The sequence below is a fragment of the Martes martes genome, assembly GCF_963455335.1.
Source record: "Martes martes genome assembly, chromosome: 5".
Classification (NCBI taxonomy): Eukaryota; Metazoa; Chordata; class Mammalia; order Carnivora; family Mustelidae; genus Martes; species Martes martes.
Window position 1 is genome coordinate 123,172,077 of NC_137892.1, and position 9,508 is coordinate 123,181,584.

At 50.0% G+C, this 9,508-nt stretch overlaps 1 protein-coding gene across 6 annotated transcripts in view; it reads left to right on the plus strand.

Annotated features, from left to right (window-relative positions):
• Positions 1 to 551: 551 nt before the first annotated feature.
• Positions 552 to 9,508, plus strand: part of SPARC (secreted protein acidic and cysteine rich) — a 22,799-nt gene continuing 13,842 nt past the window's right edge. The window contains exons 1-2 of one of the 6 annotated variants that reach the window (XM_080804133.1): positions 552 to 738; positions 883 to 933. The gene's annotated coding sequence lies outside the window, so the exon portion shown is untranslated. Of the gene's footprint in view, positions 739 to 811; positions 934 to 1,785; positions 1,928 to 3,396; positions 3,473 to 9,508 lie in introns of those variants that run through there. The other 5 variants (XM_080804139.1, XM_080804138.1, XM_080804134.1 and 2 more) reach the window with 5 other exon arrangements.

Consider the following 9,508-nt stretch of genomic DNA (forward strand, 5'->3'; position numbering starts at 1 on the left):
AATATCCTCATAAAGCTTCAACCAAGACCTGTTGCACCAAGAAGTTCACATAGCACAAGAGTGAACCAGTCCAATGGTGGTGGACTCAGCCTGCCCAGACCCCTGTAAAGCAGGTGATCTTGGGCAAGCGACTTAGCCTCATTGAGCCTCTGCTTCCTTATTAGTAAAATGGACACGGTAACTATATCTAAGTCAAGGGGTTGCTGGTGAAGACTATGAAGTCTCCGTAAGCCTTGGCTGCCGTTACTTCTGAGATTATTATCTATTCTATACTGATGATACAGACTCCCCAGCTAGAAAGCAAATCTCTTATATGTCTATTCCTGGTGCAACTAGAGTCAGAGTTCTTATTTTTAGATCGTATTCCCCATCTTGTCTGTACAGAGGCGAGTCTTGGCTTTGCCTTTGTCACAGATACAGTCCCCTCGAACTGGCAATGGCCTCCGGCACATTTCCTAATCTTGTAAAGATCACTGGTCAGGAAGTCAGCACATTTGGGCCTGGTTCTGCCCCTGTGGGCCTTTGGGTAATCCCTGGCCCTTCCAAGCCTCAGTTCCCTTCTGAACAAGGAAGAGGTGGTTGCAGATGATTCCTGTGGACCCTTCCAGCCCTGGCACTCCATGAGTGTACAGGCAGCAGCCCGGGAACCCATGAGGCAGGCAGGGTTGGGGAGTCTGGTCAGGACAGCCCACCACAAGGAGAGGAGGAGAGAAATGAAAGACCTAGCCGGCTTCAGAGGTGGGGAGAAGGGGGAGGGGGAGAAGGAGGAGACACAGGAGGAGGAGGAGGAGGAGGGACCGAGGGGTGGAGGGGAGACAGACCCAGCCCAGAGCTCTGAGTGGTTTCCTGTTGCCGGGCTCTAAACCCTCCACATTCCTGCAGACCTTCACACCGCCCGGAGCGCGCTCTGCCAGCCACCTGCCTGCCACTGAGGTACGCACGACCCCTGCCCGGCCTTTCCCTCCTCTGGGTGCTCCACCCTGACCCCCTAGTTCCCTCCTGCAGTTTGTGTACAGAAAGAGGAGCTGTGGTGGGAAGTCTCTGGGTCAGGGATGGGCATGCGTCTCCTCCGGGCACCATCACCATCACTAAGGACAGGAGCTTGGACTCACTGCCTGTTGCTTTTCAGGTGGTATAACTTGGTCTCCCTTTCAGGTTTGCAGAAAACAATCTCACTGTGTCTTTGGGAGAGGGTTTTCTCTGTCTCTGTCTCTGTCTGTGCCTGCCTCTCCGGTTTCAGAGGCTGCCGGCTTAGCCTCTGGGCTCCCTTCGCAAATGCGGCAGCCTGCTTTCCTAGGAATCTGATCTGGTCACAGCTGCACGGGGCCCCCTGGCAGCCAGGGTCTGTCCTGCTCCCCATTCCAGGAGAAGACTCTTCCTAGACTAGGTTTTCCGTCAGGGGTTCTGTTTTCCAAAAGGAACTTTGCACAAATGATAAATTGAACCCTAGAAGGCATATGGGGGGTGGGTGGGTGTCTTGACCTCGACCTCGAATCAGCCCCTCTGGGAAGGTTCCTGTTTCCCTGGAATTCTCCCCCATTGGCCCCTCCCCCCAACACAGGCACTCCGAAATAGCACCGTCAGATAGTCACTCCCGGGTTAGGTATTGTTCCCATTCTGGGCTGCCGGGGTGTAAGCACAGAAACTTACTGAGAGTAGCCCTTAGTGTACATAGATCTGAAAACCCCAGACATCTGATATCATCCAACTAAGCCTCTGGGTCCTATGGGAGGCTGGGTGTGGTGGGGGATGCTGCAAGAAGGGGGGGTAGGGGGAAGGCAAGCCAGAGAGAGTCGCTGGGCAACCCTGTCACACCTCCTTGTTTAGAAAATCCACACTCTACACGGAAACAGTGTCTAGCCTTTTAGGATGTTAAGTCCTCTTTGGACGCACTCTTTCTACCTTCTTTGGCGCCATTGGCTGGTTGGTGAGTGGACTTCCTGGGGTCTGAGGGACGCTAAGTGAAAAGGGGGCACTGAGATGAGGCATGTCTTCAAGGAAGCCCAGTCTGCCCAAGAGAGAACAGAGAGGCCCACATTTTCCTCCAGAAAGGACAGCATTCTACACAGAACACGGGGAGAATGTTCTTACTAGCAATTCTCTAGGGTTAAATTTCTATCTTCTCCAAGTGCCGATGGGAGAATGAGAAGCAAAGAAGAAGTAGGTTGGGAGCCTTAAGCCACACATTTTATGTGCTGTCTTAGGTAAGTCCTTTGGACTTAGTTTCCCTATCTGTAAAGTGAGAAGGTTGGACTTGATGGTCTTTGGGGAGCCTGATGTCATCTGAGACTTTCAAGGAGAAGTCTCTTAAGCCAGGATCCATGGACTGGCCTTTGAATGGGCTTTAAGACATCTGCAAGCCACTTAAAATTGTATGTATAGTAGTAGTAGTAGTAGTAGTAGTAGTAGTAGTAGTGTGTGTGTATGTGAGAGAGAGAACGAGAACAAGAACAAGAGGCATTCACAGCCTTTAGTGTTAAGATATACTCTAATGGATGTACTACTTCCCAAAGGGCTGGAGGGCATGATGATGTGGGAGACAGAGTGTGGGACTGGAAGCAGATGTATATTCGCAGGGGGATCAACAATTTTGAAAGGGAGTGTTTGGGGAAGAGAGGGTTAACTCACAGTGCTCCGCTGCCACATCGACAAAGCCCAAAGCAAAGGGAGGAGGGAGGGGGGAGGGGGGAGGGGGTGCCTGGAGAAGGAATCAACTTTTGAAACTTTCTCCAAGTCCCACCCACAGAAAGGCTCTTCTTTGCCATGACTCATTCTGGGAGGAATGTGAGTTGCCACGGTAACCTTTTTTTCAGGGTCTCTGCCTGCTGGCTGGGAGGGGACACTGAAACACTCAGAATATCAGGCTCCATCTGAATGTCCCCCACCCCACTCAATCCCCAAATATCAGGACAGCAAACTCCAGGTCCAGCCCTACTGATCTCCCAGGATCCCAGGGCAGCTGTGGGCCTGTGATAGCCTCCTTGATCCGGTGTTTGAGGACCTGAGTTGCACTGCTGTTCCTTCCTTTGGGAGGTGCCGTTTGATCTTGACCTAATGGATTCTCCGTTCTGAGCCCCAGTTTATCCCTTGGTTAAAGAGTAGTAACAATGGTCACCTCTAAGGGATATCATGTGGAAGAAATGGGATGCTATGTAGGAAACACTTGGTACACTGTGGTCCCCCAAGCCCATGCAGCGGGGTTTTTAGAACCGATAAACTCAGGGCATGCAAAGACTTGGTGAAATCATTTCCAGCTTTTTTTGTCTGGCAGCTCTATCATCTTGGGGCTTGCTTATAACTTCTCTTTATTAAAAGTGCTAACAGGCACACTTAAACAAAATAAGTGTTGTTTAAATCCATTTTGATTTGAGCACCTTTGTATTTCCCAAGAGTGTTGTACCCTCCAGTGTGAAAAGAGCATTGGCCAAGGGGATGGCACAGGCGAGACACAACTCACAGTGAGTGACATTGGGTAAGACCCTTCCCCTCTCTGGGCCTCTGTTTCCTAATCTGTTTAATGGGGAATCTAGGTGGTCTCCCAGGGTCCTTCCAGGTTCAAAGTCCTGCAAACCTAAATCCCAGAGGTTGCTTTCATGAGAAGAAATAGATGGCCTACATTTTTAACCCCTGAGACCTTAGTTGGAAAGGAAACAAGGGAGGAGGGGCTAAGGGATCTTGAGTTGCGTAACAGTCCTGCTAAAATCTTTGTCCATCTGTAGAGACTTGTCAACCAAGAGCATGGCTGGGGTTTGCTATTTACAAGAGCAACTTCCCTTGCTATAAATAAACTATAAATAGGAAAGGACGGTGGAGAAAAGGCAAGAGCTCAGGATGTGAGGTAAACAGGAGAATATTTGGCCTCATGTTATTTAGCTAGGTAGCCAAGTGTGCAGAGATCAACAGGGACAGACACAAACCCACAAGGATGTAGACTGTAAACATCGATTTTACCAACAGGCACCCACTGGCATAGCTAAAAATAAATGCTTCCATACGTGGGCCAAGACAGAAGGCCCCGCTCTCACACGCCTCCGCCTGAGGCATATGTTGACTCACAGACAAGTTCCAGGTATACAACCTGATGCACGTACAAACCCGGGTGCTGACCTACATGGGCTCCAAGAGACAGATGCTGAGCCCGGTGGACACTCACACATACACAGCTTCACGCAGATGTCCTCAAGGCTATAGGTCACCGTGATAGACACACTGCCAGGTGTGCAGATGCGACTGCCACTTGTAGCCACACGCTGATGTGCATTGCCAGACATAACTGCGGGTTACAATGAGGGGATAGACACGTTGGACACATACAGCACCAAATCACTGGCCGCGCTTTACAGGGAGAGAAAGTGAGGATCAGAGAGGGAGGATAATCGCTGAAGGTCACACAGCCAACTGATGTCTGAGCCTAACTTTCAGATGCTCAGAAATGTCCAAATGTTCACTTTCCTCTCTTCTTTCCTTCCTTCCGTCCTTCCTTTCTTTGTTGGTTTCCATCTGGTCACTTTGGTTTCACGCCTGTGCACCTCCTTCTACAGGCAACAAGCCCTGTGGATGATCGGTGACAGTGAAACTTTCTCTCTTTGTGGGCCAGTATGGCCTATCTCAGCCCTCAGGGCTTTGCCATGAGGCCCCCACAATATGGCTAATACTATTTCTCCCTTCACCCATCTTTAAAGGAGGAAAGAGAGGGCTGGAGCTGAGCTCTCAGCGAACCTGGGGATTAATGAAGCTACTACCTTTTCTCTGCAGCATAGAGCCCAGATCCTGACCCCAACCTTGAACTCCGGGATGCCTGGGCTGGGCAGAGCCAGGGCCAGCAAGCAGTGACTTGGCAGAATTATTTAGAAAAGCAGCCTCCTCTTATCCAGGAGGAAGAGATGTCTTAGGAAGGAAATTAGCTCTACCCTCACTCTCAAGGGATGGAGCTTGGTGTCTATAGAAAAAAATACGGATAGAAATAATCAACTCTGTCCAGAACCGGGTTCTTTCAGAAACTTGATGTTAACCTTCTCATCTGGGGATCCCTCTGGGTCATCTCATGATAGTCATGGCATTAGGGTCCCAGACTGATCAGACGAGAAAAGAAACAGCCAAACAAGGTGAACATCTCGATGTTTCTGAACATCTGGAAGTTTAGTGTTGATATCAGCCTGCTGTGTGACCCTTGAGTGAGTTATTTTCCCTCTCTAAGCCTCAATTCCTCTATCTCTAAAATCAGAAGCATGGCATAGAGGGTTCTCCTGGCTTGACAATACCAGTCCATTGGTAGTGGCTGCCAGAAGAGCTGTATTCAGGAATCAGATGCCGCTCTGCACTTTGGGGGAAGAAAGCATGTGATCGATTAGTAATGTCTGCCACATGCACGGGTCAGGAGCAGGTGGAGACATTTCCACCATATATTTGTTATCTTTGGTATGTGACAGCCTGGATTCTGATATTCTTTCTCATCCCCTCCATTTGTGGTCACCCTGATGCAGCAGTGGCCCCTAGAGGGAGCCAAGGAGGAGAGCCTGAAGCTCCACCCTGGGCCTCTCCTAACCACCAGGAAACAGTGAAACGTGGCATCTTAGATGCCTTTATGGAACCTCAGTTAGGCTGATTCTAGTGCCGAACTCCAGGGCTGCTTTGGAGTCGCCCCAGAACCACTTCACTCCTAGGCTTGAGCACCCATAACACCCTAAAATTTTCCCTTAGCTTCTTGCCTTCCGGCAAGAAATATTAAAATTGGAAGCAGAGTCAAGGGACAGGTTTGGGGTGGTGGGGTGATACTCTGAAAGGCTTCTGCCTGAGCTGACTTAGAAAGTCAGGGCTGAAAGAAACCTCAGGGACCATCTTGACCCAGGGTTTTCAGACTGTGTTCATAGGAGAACCCAGAGAGACTCCAGGGCATCTCAGGGGTGTCTGAGTGGGGAGGACTTTTGTCCCCATCTCAATTCCGAGGGACCTGCTGTTGTTTTTTTAATTTCAAGCTGATTCGTTGAACAGATTATAGTGAACTCATGTTTCAACAAATGCGAAAGGCTTTTAGCTACTTCAAATATTGGACTTCCCAGAAGACCTCGTTGAAAGAGAGGGCTTACATAATTTTGAACAGCGCCAATCTAAAACAACCTCCCCATTGTGCAGATGAGCAGGGCTAGCTGTGGTCCAGGGAGGAGAGGAGCCTTCCCTAAGTTTGCACAGTGAGCTGGGAGCAGCACTGCCAAGACGGCATCCCGGGACTCCCAACGTGCTTGTCACGAGACCACCTCTGGGTGGCTGTGCTTGCTCCCAGGCGGGAGCCAGCCAGTGTGGCCGCATCGGCTGCGGCGGCGCCTCTCTGGCCTGGCTCGGACCTCCTTCCAAGTCTCAGCTCCCTGGCGGGCCTGGCTCACAGAGGGGGTTCCTTTATTAGCCTCCAGACTTGTTTTTCTCTCTTTGGGCTTGTTTACCAGGAACGTGTGTTTTTGGAACCCTTGTTTCCAAGCCAAACAGTGGGAGAGAGATGCTTGGTTTGCGTCAGCAGCCCAACTAAGAGGCCAGCCTGGGGCCCAGGCTTCGTCACTGGGTTCTCTGGAGGCTGGGCTGGTGTCCCCTTGACCAAGAGGAGCAATGTCTCCTTTGTTCCACCCCAACACCCTTTCTCCCTGGGCTGAAGACAAAGAGCCTGGATTCTTGCCTTGGATTCTTGAGGGGGATGGAGATCCTGGGATCTGTGGGTTTACGGTGCTCTTCCAAACAACGTTGCTTACTTCTTGTACTCTCTCATATAAATCACCCATGAGCCTTTCAAGGTAGGTGTGTTATTTCCATTTTACAGATGAAGAAATGAATTGAGGCCCAGAGAGGGAGAGTCCCTTTCTGAAGGTCACACAGTGGCTAAGTGGCGGAGCGAGGATTTGAGCCTGGACATTCTGTCTCCAAAGCCCCTGTCCTTGCCTTTATGCTACATTGCATAACCATTCTGCATAAACACTGGTTACCTTTATAACCACTCTGATGTGGTAGCCACTAGCCCCATGGGGCTACTTAAATTTAAATGGATTAAAATGAAATCTGATTAAAAATTCAGTTCATTTACACCAGCAATATTTCAAGTGTTCGGCAACCACATGTGGCCAGTAGCTGTCATAGTGGAAGATACTGAAACAGAACAAATTCATCAACTCCAAAGGGTTCTATTAGACCGCACTGCTCTGTAAACCTCTTTCTACTCAAATCGGATTTGATGATTATAACTCAGATTCTGTGCTTCTCGTTCTTAAGAACCGGTGATTCTAAGACTTGCAATCTTAAATTCCATAATTCTGAGATTTCCCCCAGTTGTGACATTCAGGGACTTTTCGGTGTCCAGGGAGAGCCCGAAGGAGGCCCTTTATATTTTGAGGGAGATGAACTGGGGGGCTGGCTGTACTTTTCCATCCCCAGAGTCTTTCTAAAGAAAGAGAAGTGACCTCGGCTTCGGGTCCTGCTGGCAGCCAAGGACGGGTTTTCAGCCATCTCCAGAGCAAATAAAGGCAAAAGGAAGGGACTTGATGTACGGAACAGGGGGAGGAGGCGGTGGTGGGGTGGGGGTGAGCAGTGTCTGTGTTTGATGACCACCAAGCCAAGGGAAACACACCTCATGTTCCTGCCCTGGTCCAGCTTCTTTCCCTGGACCTCGGGCCAGTTCACAGCCCAACTGGGCTCCATTCAGGTGAGCACCTGGGAGGGAGCAGCTGCCAAGAGAAACTGTGTGAGATGAAGAGCTGGCCAGTGGTGGAACAGGGCTGCGCGGGTCCTCATTCAGCCCTGCCACTCACTCCCTGGGACTCTCAGAAGATTTCCTCCCCTCTCCAGGCCTCAGTCTTCTCACCTGCGCTGCGGGACAGCAAGACACGCCTTGAGCCTCCAGTGGGATGCTCGAATGTCAAAACACTTCGTAAAGGATAGACATAGGCATCCTCATAAACTAAAGAGATATGAAGGAAGGAGTTTTCATTTAATACTAGTCATTTCTACAAAGCTGTTGAAATTTTCACTGAGTGTACCAGATCTAGGTTTGATTGGCAAAGGATGTGTTCCGAATACGGGAGTTTGATTCCGTGTTCCCACCTCCTGGGGTTATGGCCGCCCGTCATGAGCTGTGCAGAATGGGTGCGAGACCCATTTCAGAGAGCCTCAAGGAGGGCTCCTACACACGTAGGAAGTTTGGCTGTGCAGGAAGAACTGTCCAGCTGTGGCCCTTCCCTCTCATCGCATCATCTGGAGGGAAAGGGTTCTGGGACTGGCAATGGAGCACTGGGCACTGGGCACTGGGCAGAACCCCAGATTTGGAAAATAACTCTTTCTCTAAGAGTTTGGCTCATTTTTTTTTTTTTTTAAACACTGGCACTTTCTGCCTTTCTCCTCCACTCCCCCACCGGACGGAACATAGTCCCTATTAGGCTCAACCCAGCTCCACAAGAAGGGGCTTAGTCAAGGCAGTCTGATGTACAAGAGGCCTGAGTGGTGCACGATCCCTGCTTTCAACCACAGGCTCATCGGGAAAGTGGGACTAAGGCCTCACCCGTGCCTTGTCTGTGTCCGTGGGACAGCATGTATGTGAGGCCTTTAGACACTAAAAGCACTACAAGATTAAGAGTTATTTTTCAGTTCTGGCTGCAAAACCAGCAGCAGGAAGTGTGAGCGTGCCACTGGGAAAGAAGTGCAGGAGGTGGGGGAGGGAGGACAGACAAAAAGGCTGACCAACCGACCTTCCCTTGGTCAGAAAGGGGAGCGTGGTTGCTCCATTCAGATGAAGGATGCAGACCCCGGTGATGTTGGTTTTCCGGGCTCTTCGACCGGAAGGTTATTGCATTTCCAGCACTAGCATGGACTAGTCAAGTCCCTGACACGACTTCTGTCACTGGAGCCCGGACAACACCTTTCTGTGTGTCTAGCTAGCAGTCTCACTCTGCCCCTTTGACTTCAAACAGTCTTAGACAAGTCCTCCATTGATGCTTTCTCTTCTGTTCCATTCATAAAATCATAGGCTGGGGTTGTCTTGGTTGTATCTTCCAAATGGGAAAGGAAGCAGGGAGATTTTTCCACCTCTAGGCCTGGGAGGGAACAAGCATACAACTGTATGGGGCAGGAACATTCTAACAACTGCCCGGAAAGGGAAGACTGGACTCCTCTGGGAGTCAGAGCCAGGGTGAAGCAATGCCAGGCCCCCAGGCTGATTCCTCTAGATTTCTGTTAGTTTTATTTCATGCACATGCCGTGAAATAAAAGGTGAGGTTTTGTGTCTATTTTAATACAATAAAGGGCCAGTATGAAGTCTACTCTTCCTCTGCCTGTTTCTACTGTTTGAATACTGTAATCCAAGTGAAGAAGGATTTTACCACAGGTGATGACACAGGCCAAGACCAGCATGTGCCTGCAACATTTTAAGGCATTTCAAGAACCCACCCTACAACCTCAAAGCTTACCTAGTCTAATCCTCACAATAATGGATGTGGAGACAAGGTCTAGAGAGGACAAGCCATTAACCAATACACCC